Genomic DNA, 22,888 nt, shown 5'->3' with positions numbered 1-22,888 from the left:
AAATAATAAAAAAACTTACATTCTTAGATTCACAAAGCTATCTAATTTTCCAGGACAACTGCGTATCTGGAGGTATTTGATTTTAAGATTAGTGCAGGAAAAACACATTATTGAGGACCAAAGGTTTTCTACTTATCCTTTTCTTTTGGCTTTTGATCATCTTAAGACCACTGTGGCTCCTGCAGTTCTAAACATGACAACTTCCCACCAAAATTTTGATGAAGAAACAAAGTGGAAGGGCAGGTTTTCTCTAGTATTCATCTTTTCTTTTTTTAAAATTAAGATGTGAAATCTTTCCTAGAGGCTCCCCTGAAGACTTTTTTCTATGTATCAGTGGAAGGAACTATATCACAGGTCACCCTTAGCTACAAGAGAGACTGGAAAATGGGTATCTAGAAAAGAAGAGTGGATTTACTATGGAAAACACAGATCAGTCATGGTGATTCTACTAAAGCTGTGTAAACTGTCACTTCGGAACAAACAGGGATGCTATCAGCAATGAAAAAAGGGAAATGGCCAACACATAGGCAATAAGCAGTGTCTGCTACCAGGGGTGGTAATGTTTACCATACTGCACTATCAATTAATTCAGATTCAGTCATCAACTTCCATTATTCTCTCTTCTAGCACACTGTTCATTTCTCTCCTAGTACTTACCTCTATTTGATTTACTGACTTGAACACTTATCTGTATATCATTTCTCTACCCACCAGACTATAAACTACATAAATGCAGAAAGCATGACTGCTTTGTTTACCACTAAATACCCAGGTCCTAGCCCAATGCCTGGGGAGTAAGTGCTTAATATACATTTTTAAAATTAATAAATGGGTTACTGATAAATGTATATTTATTAAGTAGTAAGTGAATGACTAATAGATAAATGTGTAATTAAAAACTGTAGCTCTTTACTATGAAATTGTTACTTGATTAGTAACAATTGTATCAAGTTGTCTTCAATTTCCCCAACTAAACCATCAATCAAGATTGAAACATGGGCATATTCAAAGGTATAAAGAGTACTTTTGGATTTAAACAAGAGTTTGAGTCAATTGCTAGACAAAATTAGGTTAGGGAAAAAACACAACTGATGTCAAAACTATTTATTTGGATATTTAAGTTTATCCCAAACTCTCCCATAGTTTTATCTCTACTCTACTCTGCCATCTTCTCTAAATCTTATATAGTCCATCCAGGAACAATTAATTTTTTAAAAAGATTTATTTATTTATTTATTTATTTGAGAGAGAGAGAGAGAGAAAGAGAGAAAGGAGGGGCAGAGGGAGAGGGAGAAAGAATCCCAAGCAGACTCCTCACTGAGCACAGAGCCCAATGCAGGGCTGGATCCCATGACACTGAAATCATGATCTGAGCCACAATCAAGAGCTGGACGTTCAACCAACTGAACCACCCAGGTACCCCAACAATTAATTTTTTATGCTTCTCCAAATGCTCATTCATTTATTCATACATTTATTCATTCATAAGACAAATACTTTATGTGGCTACTCACGGCTAGGCATTGTGCCATTTTGTGACTCACTGTTTTAGGACATTCTCTGCCTTGAACACACTTCTCTACCTACTAAGATGACACATTTGAACACATATTATAAGACTCATTCAAATATCTTCACTTCAGCGAAAATTTCCCCTCCCCTGGACAGAATGAGATATTCGATTTTTCCTCTGCGATCACATGACACTCTTCCTATAGCTCAGTAAGAATTATTGAAGTTTTGCTAAATTCATTGTTCGCTTTCATACTTTTCTCCTTCACTAGACGGTGACTCCTTCCCTGCAGTAATTCGTCTGCAGCAATTCAAGTGTCTTGCATAGTCTCCGATACATACATATAACACGTTTGTAGTGAGCACTGGGTGTCATACGCAAACAATGAATCACGGAAAACTACATCAAACACTACTGTTGTACTGTACGGCGACTAACCTACCCTAATAAAAACATAAATAACACATGTTTGCTGTAGGCATATTCAGTGAACAAAAAATGAATACACAAACTTGTGAACGTTCAGTGACCCATTTTGCAGGTGAGAAAACAGGCTTACAGAGGATTCTAGCAAGCAATAGATCTTGGGAAGTAATCTGGATCTTCTGACTCGTGCTGGACAGGAACCCAGCTGCCCTCTTAGAATCCCCCTAGTAATGTTCCTCCTGCCCCTGCCCCTGCCCCTGCCACTTTTGAGAAAGGTGTGGTCATCCTGAAATGGGATAGTAACTCATTGGTAGAGCCAACCCTGCAGTTTTTGCCACTCGCCGAGATGAGCCTGTGTGTGCAGCAATCTGCGGATTCATCTTTTCCGTCTTCTGTGGGTGTCTGTTCACAGGCAGCACCTGAACAACAACAGGGCCAACCTAGGGAGCGGAAGAGGGCATTTTCTGGTTCTGAACACTGATAAGCATCACACACTTTTTCCTTCTAACAGTAGTGGCCTCAAAAGTTCCCACTCAGAGGAAGAAGCCAAGGAGGCCCACTACAGTGTGTGAACAGTTAGAGCAAACCCTGCTTTTCTCAGGACTCTGTTTCCTTCCTCTGGAAATTCACACTTTCGTACTTTTAAACAAGTATCACACACGGCACATGGCTCATCATAGACACTCGGTAACCTTCAGCTTCCTCAGGTTTCCCTCTAACTCCAGGTTCTGAACTAGAAAAAGCCTCATTTGGATCTGAGGTTTGTTTTTCAAACTAGTTTATTTCAGACTATAATTACACTATTTCACGTCGTAACAGTGTTTACTACTGCGGTCAGTGAAGCGTTTTGACTTTCTTTTTCGTAAGAACTCTGTTTTGTCCTTGGCCTACTTCATAGGAGTGAAGTCAAGACTGAGGAAGGTCACACTAGTTTTTATTCAACAAACATTCATTCAACATTCATTCTCAAAGTATTTATTAAATGCCTATTATATACTGCTAAATATGATGGGTTTTATCACGGGGCAAAACCAGTGTTCCGGACTGAGATAACTTGGGAGACCCTGTGAGGCCTAAGAAAGTGACATTTAAATTCAGGCTTGGCTGTGACAACACACCCAGAGAGTGGCTGAGTTGGGGTACGAACCCAGGCCTAAAGACCCTGCTCTCTCAAACTCTGGTACTAAATCATGAAAGCTGACTTTCATCCTTGCTTAATTGCAATTGGCATGGTATGACACAGAGCCCGGTGGCCTCAGATGGCTAGTGGAACCGTTGGCAGATTCTACGTGCTAGACGTAGCCAAAATGCCAAAGCCTACATGCCCACCATGTCTGACGTGGCACATGTCTTCAACAAAGAGAAGCAGTTATAGCACTTAAGAGCAATAAGTCTGGCAACAACATAAGGACAAAGCTTGTTTCCCTAAAACAGAATAAACCATTTACTGAGCAAAAGCCATAAAAGCAATGATTGGAAGATACAGGAGAGGCTTTAGTGTTCTAGCTTTCTTTATCTGTAGATGTAGATACTGAGACTTGAGAGAAGTTATATGACACAATCAGCATCATTCAGCCAGGCAACAGCAGAGTTAGGATTAGAACCCAGCTCTTCGGACTCCTAGTACTGAGAGGAAACCTGGTGTACTGTTAGAGCCTGCGCTACGGGCTCACCTCTGACTCGAGATCCAGGCTCTGTCCTGCACTGGTTGTGTGGCTTCAACTTTCATAATTCCTGAGATTGCCTGTCTCAAAGCAAGTGTTCAGGCCACCCTAGATATTTCCACCTCTCCCTCTTTGACTTAATGCCCCATGTTCATTCATAATTTTCCCAACAATGTTACGTTAATTAGTTTTACATGTAGAGTATGTATTATTGCAAGAGAAATTGAAATCAAATCCCAATCAGTGTTCTGCTTACATTGAGCAATAGCTAATAACTAGAATTTCAGGATAGCCCGAAGAGTTTGCCCATCCCCCAAAACCAATGCCATGGAATTTGACTCTTATAGCCAGCTCAGAACAGAGAAGATTGCAAATACAGAGAGCAGAAGGAGACATGAGAGGGTTCACAAAATTCACCAACGCCTTCTTTGTCACCAAACATTTGATCTGAAAGGCAGAAATGGGTAACACAGTAAAGAAGTGGCTGAGCCTTTGGTATTTCTAAAGGAGGGGAGCACTATTGGCCTTTCAGGAAGGACAGTTCCTCATGGCACAATGATTCTACTGGCTAAAAGATGTTTACACTCTCTGCCCCTCCCAGAAGACAGTGGTGCTCCAGTCATTGGAATGGGCTAAGAGCCCCACTCTCCATTTCCAAATGCTTCCTGAGATTATACCACTCCTGACTGTAAACCACTGGACTTGTTAAGAGAACCCAATGACCTTGGGGACTCAGTTTCCAGGACTCAAATCCCAGCTTAGGGAACACATAGCTTTGTGACCTTGGGTGTGTTCACCCAACCTCTTTGTTCTCTGGTTTCCTCATCTTTAAAATAGAGGCAGTAATAATACATATCTCAGAGGTGTGTTATGAGAATTAAGTAAAATAATTTATATGAGGTTTAGAACCCAAGCCATTTTAGTTAAAAATACATACATGTGTTTTTATTATCTTTTTCTGCTCTTGACTCCCAACTCTAAGATGGCAAGCAGGGATGTTTTACTCATCACCCATTATAAGAACAGTGATTAGGACTACGAGCTTTTTGGTGGCCTGAGACCCAAAAAATAAATATAGTGCTCTAAACACTGAAAAGAAAATTGAAGCATTAAAAATTAATAGATGTTAATAGAATTTCTATAATATGTAATATCAAGGTTAATTCAACTCAACCCAATTTTGTTGATATTAACACATAGTTTAGATCACAAGAACATATAGAAAAAATTGTGAATAAAGCTCAAAGTATAATTCTTTCAAATATTTTTAAAGCAAAATGAAGCTGCAGATAGAATTCCAGTGTCTTCTTTCCAGTTGCTCAGGCCAGTATTGGCTCATCCCTGATACCATTTTCTTGTGCCCACCCTTTCTTATACCCAGAGCCCAGCCACTTCACCTCTGCTGCTCACTCCGTGGTCCAAGCCTGCACACCTCTTTTCAGGATTATTCAACAGTGTCTTGCCTCCCTGCTCTCACTTTTGCCTTGAAATGATCCCATTTAAACCTGAGTTAAATTATAACATCCTCTGCTCCAAATTCCCCATCCCCCCCCACTGGCTTCTCTTTTATTTTATTTTATTTATTTTATTTTATTTATTTTTTATTTTATTATGTTATGTTAGTCACCATACAGTACATCATCAGTTTCTGATGTAGTGTTCCATGAACAACAATGAACCTGTGGCTTCTCTTTTGTCTTAGTGAAAAACCAAATCCCCATTCACCTAAGAAGCCCTTGTTTCTTACTGTTTCCCTGACCTCATTTCCTACCACTTTCTCCCTTGGTCAGTCTGCTCCAGCCATACTGGCCTCCTTGTCACTCCACATATGCCAAGCACACATCTGCCTCAGGGCCTTTGTGCTGGTTGGATCCTTTCCTGGAATGTTCTTCCCTCGGTTTAGCTTGACCAACTCCCGCATCTCCTTCAAGTATTTGCTCAAACATGGCTTTCTCAGTGCGATCTTGTAATCCGTCTCTTGGCTCTTCTGACTTCCTCCCATGCAACATCTTCTGGGATAATATATAATTTATTTGCTTGCTTTATTGTCTGCTCATACTAGAAGGTCATTCCAAGTAGAGTGGTGCTTTTTGTGATTTTCTTTTTAATGCTGGGATACTGGATGACTAAGAGAGTGCTTGGCACATTGTAGGCGCTCAATAAACACTTGTTGAATACATGTGTCAATGTGTGATGTGAGTACGTTTTATTAGGTTTGATACGATGTGGGTTCTGCCACAAAGAGAGGAGTGCTTAATTAAATGTCTACCACAGTTCTTAAATATTCTACAAAGGTCTTAAAATATCTCATATAAGCTTTCCTATCTGTATCTTACAGCAGCCCCTGGAATTTAGCCTGTGTAAGCCTGTTTGTGATTTGCCCAAAGACTAAAATGTCCAGGCTGTCCTATGCCTCTTTACCTTTATTCATGCTCTTACTTTTCACTGGAATTTTCTTCCTCCTTTCTTTTTCTTTACAGTTCTCACGTACACTTTAAGACTCTGAGGTTTCTCCTCGAGAGGTTTCCACAAATCCCCGGTCCTCTGTTCTCCACAGTCACCAACGCATTCTTCTGGTTTTGCATTTACTATATGACATTTAAATTCTTTCCTCACATGTTCATTTCTCCTTCTAGATGGCAAACTCCTAGAGAAGGGCCCAATAATAAGTGCTGAGTTTGCACAGAGGATGAAGGCAGAGCAAGTGATGATGGAAGGCTTGCGAAGAAGGTAAGTTCCAAGAACCAGTCTCTTTTCACATGGGATCTATGCTTTCAAACCTAGACTATCTAGAGATAGATGTAGTTATGGAAATAATGGGGACTTGGGTATCAGGCTGATATGACTTTGAATCCTGGCTCCCTAATAACCAGATGTGTGCCTTGAACAAGGCCCTGAGCCTGTGTTCTCATCTGTCTAGTGGTGAGAGTAATACTGCATAACTTCTATAAGGCAGTCAGCAGAAAGTAGATATCCAGTACATGCTGATTCCTTCATTCCCTTCTCAACTCTGGGAAGGAAGTGAAATAATTTCTTCTGGGTGCTCATTCATCCTCCCCCAGTTGGAACACGGAAGAGTTAGGTGTAGAGCTGCCTGACCTGGGGGAAGGGCTGTCAGCAGTAGGCGTTGTTAGATGTGGTGGAGCTTGCTGACTTCCTCCTGGGGCCCAGTTAACAACTGGTTTGTTCCTTGATAGTCAAGTTCAACTTTCACTTCTTAACTCCTAAGAAAGTTGGCTGAAAGTTAAGTGAGTCTGTTTCAGGTGGAAGATATCTTTGCCAGATCTCCATCCTTGACAGCTTCATCCCAGCTCTTCCCAGTGAGTATCCAGGGATCTGCAGGCTGCCTTTGCTCCCCCAGCAACACTTATAGGCAGAGGTATCCAGAGCTGCCACATAGTGAGGCCTGTCATGTGGCAGGAGCTGTGCTAAAGATTTTAATACAGGGGGCCCTCCCTGAATCTTCAGGGCAACCCCATGGTAGAGAAGGGATGCCATGATCATTGCTTTGTTGCCTGTGATCAGGCTTAGTGAGCCTAAGTCACCGAATCACTAGCAGTGGAGCTCATACGTCAATGCCCTTGGTCTTTCTATTACAAGGACTCATAATTCATCATCATGGGGCTTCATTTTCAGGCACATGCTTACCCATAGTTTTCTAAGTGTTCATTCTACCAGTAGTGGGGAAAATCAAAGACAGCAAAGGTGAGGGAGAAATAGAACATTTTCTTTTACGTTCTAAGCTCTCCTCTTTACTTCAGTTTCCCAAGTAGGGCTATAAGGATGAAAATAGTGACCACATGGCACAGAAGGATTTGATGAATCTGACTTTGGTAGCGTGAGATGGACTTCCCCCACCCCCCAAAGATAGAAAGACTACAGCATAGTGGTTAAACACATGGACTCCGAAGTCAAATTTTTTAGGTTCATTCTTTCCTTTCACATGTGTTGATTTTCCAATAAACATCTTGCAATTGAATTTAAATTTAAAAAAAATATCTTGCATCCGAACTCCGTCTCATTTGGATTGCAGAGAACCCAGCTTGTAAAAACTAGCTATCTGAATTTGCTCTTCTTCTTCCTTTTAATTCCTTAAACGACTGCAAGCATTTACTCCTATGCTACTCCGCTGAAAATGTCTTTGATACGGCCTCACTGCAACAATATTTCGTTTTTAGTTTTCACCTTCTTGGTTTCTTTGCAGCATTTAATGTGGTTGACCACTTACTCCTTAAAACTCTATCCCTCTGGCTGCCGTGATGTCACACACACTGGCTCCTCCTTTAGTCTGTTTCCCAGGGATATCTTCTCACCTCACATGTCTTCTGAGTCTACAGACTTTTCCCAGCTCAACTCTTTGAATTTCACTTAACTTGACAACTCCACATTTTTTTGTGTTCTGTTTTGATCTAGTCTCTGTCCCCAGACCTAAATACCCAAGTGCCCGATTGATCATGCTTTTTGGTTTCCTCCCATTCCTCCAAAGGCAACATGTTCTAAGGGGATTCATCATCAGCCTAACTATACATAAGCTTCCTCCTTGTGTTCAAGTTAGAAACTAAAGAGTCTTTGTTCTATCCCCTTCCTCATGTCTCCATAATCCATTACCAGGTCCTATGAGTTTTGTCCCTAAACATGTTAACTTCTTGCCTTTCTTGTCTTGTCTCTATTATGTCTATGTGCCTCAGACCCTCAGTATCTCTCACATTGGCTTTGGCGGTGATTTTCTAATCAGTCAACCTGACCCATAGGTCATTCATACTCCATGTAAATGTGAATTGCATAGGCTTTCCCCAGCAATATAACCCAGAATACATTAGAGAAACTTCAACATATGTGCACACGGAGAAATGCACAGGAATGTTAAGAACATGTGCATGATGTTTTATGGCAAAAATATGGAAAAAACATAAAGGTTTATCAGTAGGGAAGTGTACAAATAAACCATGCCATATTCATGCAATGAAAAATAATACTACAGTCGAAATGAATGATCTAAAGAAATATCAGCATTGCAATCTCAAAAAAAAGATTGAGTTAAAAAAGCAAGTGGTAAAAAAATTTAATCATTTGATACCATTTATATAAAATTGAAAAACAAAAAACAATTCTATAATCATTTACGTATACACAGAAATCAGCAGTAATATTAAATCATGCATGAGAATGACAACTATCAAAGTCAGAAAGTGGTTACCTTTGAGGAGAGGGAGATGTGTTAGAAGCAGATTGAATCTGATTCAAACATGGCAAAGTATGACATTTGACTAAGTAGGTTAGTGAGTGTATGACTCTTATATTATTCTCTATAATTTTTTTTCTATGCTAAAGCATTTTATAACTGAAAAAATCTGACAATGTTACTCCTTTGCTTAAAATATTTCAATGGCCTCCAATTGGCTACCAAACGACACACAAATTTTTTAATGGAAAATCCTTCCTAACTTGGAACTTTCTGACTTCTCAAGGGCATTGCTAGTTGCTTTCCTGAAATCTACTTCCTGTCAACAGAGTCTGATTTCCACTTGGGTGTCTCTGTGGTTCTAGGGAAACTGATGCCAAAACTCAGTTCCAAGTTTGGACCCTGTGACCCTGGCTGTCAATCAGCATATTCCCTTCCCCTCACTTAGTGCCTGTTTCAGGGATGGCCACATGAACTAAGTCAGTTTAAAGAGAGTGAATCTCAGTGTTTCTGATGAGAAACCTCAAACAAAATGCCTTATTTTTCTCTATTTCTGTTTGCTTTTTTATTAGGTAAGGTAAGCTGCTGTAACAAGTACAGCAAATGCAACAGCAAAACCAAAAAGATATAAACATGATGGCTCTGCCAACTGTAATAGACAGCTGTCGTTGGCATCAAGAGGAGGTCTGGGAAAGAGCACAGGGTGTGTGTCTGGGAGCCTGCAAGGGCAAGTGGTGACTATCACTGCTGCTCACATCCCATTGTCCAGAACTCCATTGCATGGCCACGCCTAGTTTTAGACAGACTGGGAAATGTAGACTACCTGGGTGCCTGGGAAGAAGAAGAAACTGGTTTAGAGAAGAAGCAGATCGTCTCTCGCAGGTGTGAAAAAGGACATATTTAAGGACATGGAAGTTAATAGCAGCCATTTTTGTGCCCGTGATGCAAGTCAGAGTAAGAAAGAAGTGGAAACCATGAGCAAAGAGTGACACTGAAAGAAACCAGGTCTTTGAGGGCATTTATTTGTTTCCCCATGAATTCATTGAGTGCCTAGTCTCATGCAGGCAGTACGCCAGGTATCGGGAGGACAGCCGTTAAAACAGAAAACTTCCAGCTGCCCGGGTCTTCCATTCCAGAAGGGCTAGAACAACTGGACCGAGTCTAACTGGAAGTCTGCTGCGCCTCTAGATATCTCAGTGATGCCAGCCAATGCATTCCCTTTACTACTTTACTAGTTTGTTCTAAATGTTCTGTTACTTTCAACTAAGAACGCTCTTCCTTACGTACAACTTCCGTCTCCTCGTCTCCAGCCAAGCAAAATAGCTCATTCCCTGCATAACCTATGACATTCCTCATTCAGCTTTGTGCATAATTCCCCCTCGACTTGAAATGCCCTCCTACCCATCCTCAAAGTCACATATCTTAATAACTGTAGACATGGAGTTTGAATTATGGTCTTCTAAAAATACCCTCCTCTCTTCATTCTTTCTTCACTGCTTAGATCAGGTATCCTTTCTGGTATATTATTTAAAGGGATGCAACTATGTGCATGAGACCATTTACATGCATTTGCGAATTCTATAAAAAATCCAGGGCCTCGGAGTCACCTTAGTCTGCTTGGGCTGCCATAACAAAATACCATAGACCGGGTGGCTTATACAACAGACATTTATTTTCTCACAGCTTGCTCAAGGCTGGAAGTCTGAAATTAGAGTGCCAGCAGTGTCTGGTTCTGGCGAGGGCTTCTTTCCTAGCCTGCAGGTGGATACCTTCTCACTGTGTGCTCACAAGCATGTGCATGGAGGCCAGGGTGGGGGACACCATTTTCTCTTCTTATAAGGCCACTAATCTTATTGGAATAAGGACCCTACCCTATGACTTCATTTAACTTTAATTATATCTCCAAATATAATCACATTGGGGGTTAGAGCATCAACATAGGGATTTGTGGGGGGCACCCCTCAGTCAACTGTAAGGGTCTGGCATTCTACAAAAACATTTAGAAACTGTTACTCAAGAGACGCATCTCAAATTTCTCTCAAACCTGAAACATTGGATCAGCTGGGAGCTTGTAAAACATCCAAGTTCTGAGGCCACACCCCAGAGCTCCTGAATCAGAATGTCTGGGGGTAGAGCCAAGCAACTTGTATTTTAACAATTTTTCCCACGTGATTTTTATGTATTCTCGAGTTTGAGAATCAGCGTTCTACAGCACTATTTCTTCAACCAGAGTTTTTGAGCAAACTTATTTCATGATGAAATGTTTAGGAGATGCTGGCTCAAGAAAGCTAAACAGGTTTTCATTTTGTGGTGTGACTTCAGGAACTCGGGATGGGCTACGCTGTGAAACTCTAAGAAGGGGTGCATACCGTGTCTCCAGAGAAAGTGTCCCCACTATGAAGCACCACTTTCCACTTCAGTCTGTTAAAGGCAGACCAATTATGAACACCTGGAAGAGCTAGTAAGACACCTTACAGCTTAGGAAAAGTTGGCCTAAAGTAATGACTGATTTCCAAACACTATTATTTTGTTTAAAATCTGGCTTATATTCATGTAACTACACTGTATGTTTCATCCCTGGGAACAGACACGGGGCCTTCTATTTCATATCTACCGCTGGCCTAATGTTAGTTTATAGATGTGCTCAATAAATATTGTTAAATGACTGGCATTTAATTTATTTTATAAATAGACGATCCTAACTCTTAAGCCTTAGATTCTATAGAAGGACATTTATTTACTATTATTGAGTTGTTATTAACCTTAAACATTCTACAGATACTAACAATAATTGAAGAACGGGAGATTTGGTGAAGACGCTATCATTCCTGGTTCTTGGTCTTCCTGACTTGTTGATCTGGAGAAAACAACCTCTCTGTTCTCTCAGTTCTCTCCTCTATAAAAATGGGAACACGGTACTCCTCCAACTGCAGGATTAGTCTCAGGGCTGGGTGTGGAACATTGCTGGAAATGTTTTTCAAGGTAATTGAGAAAAGCTAATTGTAAACCTCATCCAAATTTTCAACTGTTTGAGATAAGTGATCCTATCAGCCCACTATTAAGTGCAGAAATTGTGGGGTTAAGAGATCACTCCTTTCAAAGAGGTTTCTTTTTCTTTTTTAGAGAGTAGCTTGGGGTGGGCTCATCTGAGGGTTTTTTTCCTCCCACTTGCTCACCCTACTTTCTTCTTAGTGTCTTCATTCATTGGGATACAATGCTGCAAAGCTTTATGGCATTTAATATTGTGGGAGAGGTGAATCTGAATAAAGAATCACAGTTGAATCATTGCTAACCTTGATGGATTAGCACCAAGGAGCTCTTCAAGATGTCATTTTTTAAGCTTTTTGAATGATTGGTTTTCAATGGCTCCCTCTAAGGAATTTTAATTTTGAGAGCTGCATAGACAAATGCACACACAAATCATTTAGTGTCCACCTCCAGGAGAAAGGAAAAGTGCTTATAAAGTAAAATTTCCTCTTTTTACTTCACCAGCTTCCTGCTAGAGCAGAGTTTTTCTTTGTTCAAAAGTCTAACTTCGAAGAATTTCTTCTAAGTAGTTGTCAGAGTAAGGAGTGTATATTTGAAAGGTTGAAACATTGTGGAGGAATTATCCACTATTTTTTCCAATAATGTATAAAAATGAAGTCTGCTAGGGGCGCCTGGGTGGCGCAGTTGTTAAGCATCTGCCTTTGGCTCAGGGCGTGATCCCGGCGTTGTGGGATCGAGCCCCACATCAGGCTCCTCCGCTATGAGCCTGCTTCTTCCTCTCCCACTCCCCCTGCTTGTGTTCCCTCTCTTGCTGGCTGTCTCTATGTCTGTCAAATGAATAAATAAAATCTTTAAAAAAAAAATGAAGTCTGCTAATAATGGAGATGATTTTACTGATGATTATAACCAATATTTATCACAGACCTGATGCCCACCATGAATTGTTAACCAGTTTATAGATCTAACCTCATTTGATGCTCCAGTATCCGGGGTAAACTCTTATTATTCCCATGTTAGAGGAAATTGGTTTAAAGAGGTTTAGAGAAGTAAAGTAACTCCCTCACCACCACAGACCATTTGTGGTGAAGCTTGCATGGTAAATATGGGCTTCCTGGTTCTGACACTCACTCAGTGATCAAGACCCTTCAGCTCTCTTTGACTCGTCTTCTGCAGCTGCGAAATGGGAATGATTAGGACCCATCTCAGTACGAGACCGTATAGGTAAACAAACACTGTCTATTGTAAAGAGTATGAAAGGTTTAGAGTGTTTTTCTTTTTGTTAATTCACTGTAATTGATACTCTTGGCTAACACTAGCAAGGCTGGCCCGAGAATCTGAATGCCTGGTTTAGAATCCTGCAGATACCATCTGTTCGCTATAGGACCCTGGTCAAGTTACTAACTTCCCTGTGCCTCTGTATCCTCCTCTGTGAAATGTAGATAATGGGTGTGGCTGTGGGCCTATATATACTGTTCTCTGTTTGAGAGCTGTGTTGACTACTGAACCTCTGTGCTCCATAAATTTTACCTATTATGATTACCATTGTTGGGGCTTTTCCCGCAGAAGCTTACTTCTGAGCTGAGCTTCAGAGAAGACACTGGCAAAAAAGGCAGACAACGCAAGAAACCTCTCGATTCCTTGCAAGCATGAAAGCTACTTCCCCAAAATGAATTGTCCTCCAGAAAGAAGAGGCACTGCTTCCTTTTCAGGTTTCATTTTCTTCTCGCCCACTCTATTCACACCTTCCCAGGAAGGACAAATCAGAGAAAGCCCCGAGAGATTCATTGTAGCACAGATAATTATGAACCCGCTGAACCCTTGTGATGTTCAGTATTTAGGCTGTTAAGTGCAGAAAATTAAAGGCCCATCAGCCTCCAGTCTCTCACGACTGTACAAGCCGGGTCCACAAAAGCCCACGTGGCACGTGGGGCTGTGCGGTCCACACATCCTCTTTGGTAAATCGCAGCCCTCCTGTACTCCCTGGGGCATTTCACGACAGGGTGAAGTCCCTCATTGTTTCACATTTGCGTATTTCCTGAGTTTGCAAATTTTGTTGCATTGCTTTCATTACCAGTGTTCCTAGTCCTTTTACGTCTGTATGCATTTACTGTAGTTTGAAATGGTTTCTAAGAAACAGGATATTACAAATCCTGGGAGAGATTCTAAGGACTGGAGACAGTGTCCTATGTCAACTGCTCAGGAATGCTTAGCATTGGTCTAGAAAAATCATTTTTCCCCAAAGTCCTCCAATGGACACCTCAAAAGGGGCTGATACTTAAGTGTAGACTCTATTAAAGGATCCGTCTTGAGTGTTAGAAACCCAGTGAGGAGAGGCCTGCTGTGATTTATTCCAGGAGAAAGAAGATGTAAACGTTAACTAAATACTTTCGAAGTCCTGGACATTGAGTCAAACATTTTCCTATCCCTTCTAACATATAATTGAGCCCAAGGTAAAAATTTAATGTAATTCTCACAATAGTTTGGTGAAATGAGTATTATCTCTATTTTATAAATAAAGATTCAGAGGCTGCAAGAGATTTAGGCATGGAGAGGTTCAAAAAGTTAGACATGACCTTTCATTACCTTCTCTATTGCTTTGTAACAAATTACCTCAAACTTTAGCTTAAAAACAACAAAAGTGTATTATCTCACAGCTCTTGGAACATAGGAAGCACTGTATTATCAATCACTATGTCTGTGATGACACTGCTGTTCCTGATGCTGGGTACAGCTGAACTGGAATGGTCAGTGGATAAAATCAAGTAAGGTAAGGTTACGCAGTAATGCTCATTCAGGCAAGCGTTAGTTATTCCAAGTGCTTACATCTGTGAAACCAATTAAATTTCGCAGTAACTCAATGAGTTGGATATGAGCATTCTTCCCATATCAGACGTAAGGAAAGAAACTCTGAGAGATGCTGAATTTTGCTCAAGGTTTCACAGCCAGTAAGTGGCACAGAAAAAGTCAAACCCAGGCAGTCTGGTTGCAGAACTTCTGTTCCAGCCTCTACACCATACACTCTAAGGGGCTGGATTAAGACAGGGCCTGTACGCCATGAGCATATCACTTCATCCAGGGAATAACTGGGAGCTATCGAAGAATAAAAATAAGAATGCAATTATATTTATGGATTAGAAAAGGAGTTCTGACCACAGTGCACAGCACAGATTGAAGAGATAGACGAGCAAGAGACAGGAAGACTGGAAAAACACTGTATTTCAAAGGATAGCGTGAAAGCTGGTCCAGTAGGTGAGATCAGGTCACTTCGAGAAGTAATGGGAACTAATACTGAAGAACAGTGTTTTCTTACTGAAAGCTTTAATTTTGTGTGTGTGTTGGTATCTTGTTTCAGATACTGTTTACTGTCTTCCTCTTTCTTCTTCATATACAGAGGTGGCCTCACCGAGCTTTCTCAGTTTGCTGCTGCTATGAGATTGAGCTTCGGCCAACAGAACGTGGGTAAGTATGATATGGGCCCCTCCACGCATTCTTTACTCCGTTGTTCTCTTCTGGCTGACTCAGATGGCAACACCAGGATGACTTCCAAAGCCACATGTTCAAGATGGCAGATTCGCTACCAGCTTGGACTCCTGAGTGACTGGGGACCAGATGCACACACCACCCCCAAACCTTCAACACACACTTTATTTGTCACCTCCCTGGACTGTTCCATAATGATACAATGAAAAATTTTTATTGCGCTGAGTGCTTACAATTTGGATCTGTTTGTAATCACCGTCTAGCCTACTTGAATACATATGTGATCCTAATACTGCTAAAATTATGAAAGCCTGTTGCCCAGAGATATTTTAAACCTCTGGTGAAAATGATTTCTCTTTGATACAGCTCTCTCATGCTCTTTTTTGCTATATGTTAACTAACTGGAACTTAAATAAAAACTTAAAAAAAAAAACCCAACTCTCTTCACAGTTTTTGAAAACTCTGTCACAGTGCTTTTGGGGAAGTCCTTTTGGATATATTTTAAGTTAGGGGAAATTAAAAAGAGAATAATGTGAGAAGAGAAAAAAAAATAGTACCTCATGCTTCAGGATTTACAAAGGATGCCATCTGCCCTGGTGGGAACAGCATGAGGGTCAATCATTTGTAACTCACGGAACACAGGGTTTCTGAAAGTACACTATTCTTAACTTAGGTCCATTTCACTGAAGAGGTTACCCTGGTGATTACCTCAAACACGTAAAATCCAAATTTTAAATACAATGGCAGGAAACCAAAAATGGGTAGGCATATTTCTGATTCTCAGAGAGTACAAAGGGGCCCCTGAAGACTGACAGCACTGGAAAAACAGAAGAAACGGGTTTGTTTCTTTTTTTGAAGAGCAACCAACCTCAAACTTACTACTAATGACTGTTTCATTTCAGTCTACCCACGTGGTTTTGTTTCTTCTACTCTGTAAATGTGAGCCTTTTTGGTCATTCTGACAGATTTTCCAGCACTAAAAATATCAGGGGCTTAACTGACAAATCATGGGTTTTTTTGACAAGAGAGTAGATTAGCCCTGGGAAATTCTCCCCACCTGCTGAAAAAAAAAAAAAAAAGACACCTGAGTGTTGCAGAGACTCTTTCCGTGGTTGGCCTAAGGCTTCTCTTTCTTCACCATCTACTCATACTTATTTATACATAAATGGCACATCATTATTTAGGGCAGTATTTTAGAATATGCTAATTTTAATCAATCAATATAGGAGTTAATAATTCCATTTACCTGTGACTTTTCATGCACTAAAAATATATGAGGATGAAAGGTATGCCTGTTTTCACTAAAAATTAAGTCACTGATCTCCTACTGCTTTCAAGGGCATTGATTGGCACCCATGATGTGAACACTCAGCTTCCTGATGTGAAAACCGAAGGTGGAGTGTTTATGTAACCCAGTGAATTCCTTCCGCCTCAGAAGTGGTCCTCTACCTTCTACGCTACTTTCCTCCCAACTGGCTTTCACATGCTGTGTGCAGTCAACAAATGCTTACTGGATGGGGACTTTGGGCCTGGCTTTTTGGTGCATACTAAGGGTAGAGACTTTCCCCCTGCCATCACAGAGGTTGCTGTGGAGGAGGGAAGCCAGATTTAATCAAATGTGCCCACAAATAAATATTTGTTATGACATTACAAAATAATAAATGCTGCAAGAAAAAGGGGCAGGAGATTTACAACCAGGTAACAGAGGACCTAACGGTATCCAGTGATTCAGAGTCATGCTTTCCTCTAGGAAAATGAAGACAGACATTGAAAGGAAGTGCCAGCTTTAGTTTGCCGGGCATGGTAGATCAGAAATGGTCAGCTGCCCCCATCAAGAGGTAGAATCAGTTTCCTTACCCACAGAATCTGGGCTAGCCTTTGACTTGAGTATCCAGTTAGAATGTCCAAGTAAACACTTCTGCTCTTGCTCCCTGGAGCACAGCTTTGAGAGTGCCAACTGAAGAAGTCCAGTCCGATGATGAGAGGTCCCTGGAGAAGACCTGCCCCTGCTGGGTTCTCTGAACCCAGCTAACTAACCCCTTGCTCTAACTGTGAGCAACCCTGCCTTAGGTCATTCAGCCAGGTCTGGAGGCCAGATGCCTAGAGCTTACAAAAACAACTCTAGCAGATACCGCCGAATCAGGAGCTAGTGAAAAGGCTCATGGTAAGACACTGAGTTTGGGGGTGGTTTGTTATATGGCAATAAGTTACTGATAAACCAAGTTCAGTCTGGGGACAGGGACTGAATTCTAGGCAGAGGGAGAGATGTAGCAAAGGTCTGCTGGGGGAAGATCGTACTTTTAGGGAATGGAGAGAGGGGCGAAGACAGAAGATTCTGGAGAAACAGACAAGGTTCAAATCAAGCAGACTCTGTCAGAACCCGTCAAAGACCTCCGTTTTTATCGTAAATGCAAAGGAAGGTCATTAGATGAATTTTAAACAGGGAAGTAACATGCTTGGATTTACACATGCGCATAGCTTTTTTCTTTTACCAGACCATAAACCCATTGTGGCAGGGGTCTATAGGGGACATCCGTAGTGGAAACTCAGAAAGCCTTGTTTTGCTGTTTGACTAGATCATCAGGATACCCAGTAGGATAAAGTGAAATAACCCAGGAGTCTGGGCAAATTCAGAGAGTTGTGTACGATCCAAAAATAGAGGAGATGGGAGGTGAGACACCGCACCTTCTCACAGTTTAAAACCACTGGAGTGCTCTATTTATGGCTGAAGAAGTCATTCTTTCTACCAAATTCCCATTAAAAATCTGTCTTTGATTCATCTTCTGATCGGCCGGCAGCCACTGCTTTCTTTACATTTGAACTAGAGTTCCTTTGACTAGGTTGGCTGGTAAATAGGGAGAGGAGACACAGGGGAAGTCAGATGACTCACTGAGCTGCATCTCTGCCTCCAAAACTGTTAAGGCTTCAGACCTAGGGGTCACATGTGAGGCTCCAGAAGAAGTTGTCAGTGTATCAAAGGAGAACCTAGGGAGTCTGATGGCTAGTCTACTTCTTAAACAATGTGAATTCAACAAGGGCTCATGGAAATACCCATGGGATTTGGGGTTAGACTGTCTTAAATTTAAATCCATACTATACTATTTACAAATCACATGATCGTGTGCTGATAAATCTATGTTTGCTTCAGTTTCTGAAACTGTAAGGGGCACAGGGATAATAAAGTCTAACAACCACATGGGTGAAAATTAAATGAAATGGATACAAAAAGCACCTGCGCAGAAAGTTGTCAACTAAAACAGGTTTACTTTCCATTATTCTTCAGAGTTCCTGAAGAACTTTGGACGGTAGGTGTCAATGGCATTTGTTTTTTCTCTGTTTATTCTTCATACACACTTGAATTCTATATTTGGCCTCGCTGTTGATTTATTTAATGTCAAATAGGAACATCGTCTTTCCTTGGCCCATGTTTCAACCTTCTCTTTACTCCAGTTCAGTGGTTCTCCTCACGAGCTGCACATTAAAACCTCTGGGAAGTTTTAACAAAAATATCAATGTCTGTTTCCATCTCCAGAGGTAAGAATGTAATTTGTCTGAATTGTGGCTGGGCCACTGGGATTAGTTTAATAAAATAATCTTTTGTAAATAAGTACATGCATGAATCCACTGAACTGCAGAGATTTTTTGAGCGGTAAAGAGTACTACTGATTCCTAGAACTCACTGTTGGATTAGATCTATAGCCAATGTTATTTCTACTATACCACAGAATGATATAATTAAAACTTTTTGGTCAATATGGTGACTAAGTAGGCCTGGGGCCACCTGCTGGGTTAAATGGCTTTGTGGCTCATTAAATGAACACTCCTAGATAGAGCCTAAGGAAAACCAGCCTTGTACCAAAGACGAGGGATAGAAAATAAAAATACAAACACTGTATTTAAGTTACAGGGGCTTATGACCATCTAATACTTCGTCTGTGTGATATCAACTCATGTGATGTGATTTCTGTCGCTTTATACATTTAGACTTCTCGATTTCACACAAAAACGAATTGTTCAATTAGGGTATGCTGCCACCAGGTGGCAATAAGGACCTCACTTGTGATCACCATCTTTGAATAATAATTGTTCATTCACACATTTATTCGTTCACGGTTACTTGGAAAAGTTAATATACCTCTCACTTACTATCATTTAAAATTCAAAATGTAAACCTTAATAGCATAACTAAAGTGGTATATTTAATTTTCGTTTCAATAATTATAAAGATTGTATAGATGAGTGTGCATGAATTGCTGCATATGGATGTGAAACTTTACATGTCTACATGTTTGAATGCTTTTAGAGAAATTAAAATTGAAGGTAAAAGTTCGTACCTTCCACACTGTCCCTTATTAATGACTTGTCACAACATAACCACGCATTGTTCATTTCTGTGTTCTATAGCCAAGTCTTGCTGTTAGCACCTCTATGAGACTAAGTGCTAGGATGGAATTTCAGATGAACTTAATATTAAAATTCATTCACATGGATTCTTGAACTTTCTAGCAATGTGCATTCCCTACTAAAGAGTTATTAATATAGCTGCTTTCCCACAGCCTGCTAATGAAATTACTTCTATCAACTTTACTTCCTGGTAAGTTATCTTTCACTTCTTTCACATAAGAAAAGTACAGAGGACAGTGACATAGCTCTGTGTTATTTCTGGGCATAGTGAGTCTTCATAACCAATTCCTCTTAACTACAAAAAAGAAACTCTCTTCCTTCCGCCAGGGGAAGAAGGCAATATCATGATGATGTTGCCATTAGCTATGCACGACTTGAAAGCTATGCACAGTGATTCTCTTCTATCGATAAGCTTGACTTTAATATCATTTTGAGCTTTTGACAGATTATCTTTGACATAATGACTTTAGTAAGAAGCAACTTAGAAATTATTTTAAGAGCATCTTGTTATTCATAAAGAGGAATTGACAATGCCTTTGTATCTCCCTGTGTGCTGGTATCTTCTGAAGGAATCTTAATGATACTCCCTCCCCCTACGTGAGGGCATCTAGGCCAGGAGACATTGTTAAGAGGCAACAGCAAATTGCAACAGTGAATCTGCATGAGCCAGAAAGCCCTGTCTTTGTGCTGAGCATGGCCTTACTGGCACTACCTCTGAGGTGATTGACTAGAATTTTGACCAACCAAACCCCTTCCTGCTAATTGCTCCCTATGAAAACTAATCCTATGTTCTTCTTTATAAATTTGGCACAAAGACATTGGAGGCCCACTTATCCCAAGTTATCCACATGGAGCAAAGCTGAGCAACTTCCCAGGTAATTTTGGAAGCCTGCACAACCTAAAGGAAGGAGAACTGGGCTCAGGGAGATGCTGCTGTTGACGATACTATGTCTAGTTTGAGCTCCCTTGTTCCTTCAAACAGATTTCTGTTTAAATAATCTGTGAACCTCAGGAATCTGTTCAGCTAAACTGGCCCAGTCATATCACTTTTAAGACAGCCTTTTTCATGGCATTTACATGCAAGCTGTAAGCTGAGACAGTGTTATCAGACAATGGCCATTTGTGGTTTTGATCTTCCTGACTTTGACTCTTTGGAAAAGATCCCAAAGACCCATGAAAAGTGTTAAAAGCCACATCAGATCTGGTCTCTCAAAATTCTGTCGTGGGCCACTCCACAGAACTCTGTCCCTTCATTTTCTATATTCATTCTCCAATTAAAGGACCAGATTTGAGATGCTGAAAATGCTTACAATTTTCTGAAACTGTTATTCTGCTATTTAGTGCTTGTATCATTATTTATCTTTTCTTATATTTCTGCCATGTTTCTTCAATTAGTGTGTGATCTCTTCCAAGGCTAGGACCATAGTTTGGCACTCCATGGTAGTAAATTCCTGATTCAAAGTTAGAAGCCCCGGTCCATCTAACTTACTTTTACATTCATTTTTTATTATGCTAATTCTCTCACTATTATGCATTTGTGCAATATTTATTGAGTACCTGTTCTGTTATAGGCACTCTTCTTGATGCTTAGTATCCAAGAGTAGATGAAAGAGACACAAGTCCTTGTCCTCATGGAGTTCATGTTCTAGTAGATGAAGCAAGTGAAATATACAGGAAGCTAGGTAGTGATAAGGAAGAGGCCATCTTGACCAGGTCAGGCTGTCTCCATGGAACCTCGGCCTGGCTACAGTTCCTGCCTATGGCCAGCTGCTGGTATATGCCTGGTGTGAACCCTAATTAGTGGAATACTGTTTGCACCAAAGGCTCCCTTTCAACCCAGCTAGAATAATCAGGTTTCTTTCCTACTTCCTGCTCTGAATTTTACTTCACCAGGACTAGAGTTTTATCTTAAAGGTTCAAGCCCTTGAGTTGAAAAATTATTCCCCGATCAGTTCTTCCCAAACCTCACTGGTAGGGGATTTTATTTCATCATTACTCCCTCTAATCCTGGCTAAAAAGACACTGCTCCAAAATCAAACCACCACCTGGTGCCAAGGTAGTTCCATTTCTCTGTTGTTTTTTCAATAACGTATTCATGTGTTAAACACTAGGCTTATCTATATATACTATATACTAATTAGATGTTAATAGTGTATTCATATGTTAAACTATCTGCTACATATAATACGCTTTACTGGGGGATCTTGTTTGAAATTCAGAATATTAGGCCCTGTCCCCAAATGGCTGAATCAGAATATGGTTTAACAAGATCCCCACACGCATGTTAAATTTGTTGAAGGGCTGAAAGTCTAGAGGGATGGTAAATGAAAGGCAACGAGAAGATCCATCTTTAGCACTGTGGGGAGATCCAGGTTCCCACCCCTCTTCTCACCCAGAAGCTCCATGAGAAGAGAACTTACTGGTCTGCTTGATTTGACTTCGGGACTCTGAGTGGTAGGACTAGGGTGAGACAAGTGAGAGACTTGGACAGTGCAACATTTCTGGAGGCACAGACTCTCAGGTGCCCACCCTGCACTAGCAGGAATCCGAGGGTTTGTGCCTGCTTCCATTCTGTACTCACGGGACCCTGCTTGCCTCACCTTAGGCCTGACCCCAGGGAGTGCCCAGACTGATCATTGATGGAAGGTTACCCACCTGAGTGTGAGCCTCTCTCCTCCCTCCTTTCTGTTCCTTAGGAAAAGCCCCTCTAGATGTGCTTTCTTGGGCTCCCCCTCTACTCTTTTGCATCTATCTTCTGTGGCTTGATAGTCAAATTAGGGAATAAAATGGAATGGAATGGAATGGAATGGAATGAAAAGGGTTGCAGAGCCCTTCCAGTCTATTAGTTGGGTCCTGTAACTCCACTCATTTCACTAAGAGTTCAGAACACTACACCAACTCGGGATGACCTAGGTCCTTTTTAGTCTTGTCAAGGGTCCTTGTGCATATAGCTTCCTTGATAGCCACATAGAGGGGTGTTTGGAAAATGGGGTAAGATTCAGGCATTCCTGCTTCCTCAACTCCTTACCAGAGAGTTCCACATTGAGAGATACTGGGAATGTACCTGTTATTTATAAGGTGTTGATTTATTTTCTGTTTAGACGATGATCCCAGGAGCATGGCTCCCACAGTAGAGAACCCTGAAGGGAGGAAGTCTGAGTGATTGGTTCACCACAATACCACAGACACCTCCAGCAGGTGTGTGGGACCTGGGGCAGGCTCCTGCACTTT

At 40.9% G+C, this 22,888-nt stretch overlaps 1 long non-coding RNA gene across 1 annotated transcript in view; it reads left to right on the top strand.

The window, feature by feature from the left end:
• Nucleotides 1-15,650, top strand: part of LOC117803817 — a 56,221-nt gene extending 40,571 nt beyond the window's left edge. Inside the window, exons 2-4 of the long non-coding RNA XR_004627915.1 lie at nt 6,240-6,333; nt 13,337-13,482; nt 15,165-15,650. This is a non-coding gene — a long non-coding RNA (uncharacterized LOC117803817). The remainder of the gene's footprint in view (nt 1-6,239; nt 6,334-13,336; nt 13,483-15,164) is intronic.
• Nucleotides 15,651-22,888: the final 7,238 nt, after the last annotated feature.

Source organism: Ailuropoda melanoleuca, chromosome 9, assembly GCF_002007445.2.
Source record: "Ailuropoda melanoleuca isolate Jingjing chromosome 9, ASM200744v2, whole genome shotgun sequence".
Lineage (NCBI taxonomy): Eukaryota > Metazoa > Chordata > Mammalia > Carnivora > Ursidae > Ailuropoda > Ailuropoda melanoleuca.
Note: the sequence above shows the minus strand (reverse complement) of the source record. Positions and strands in the feature narration are given on the sequence as shown.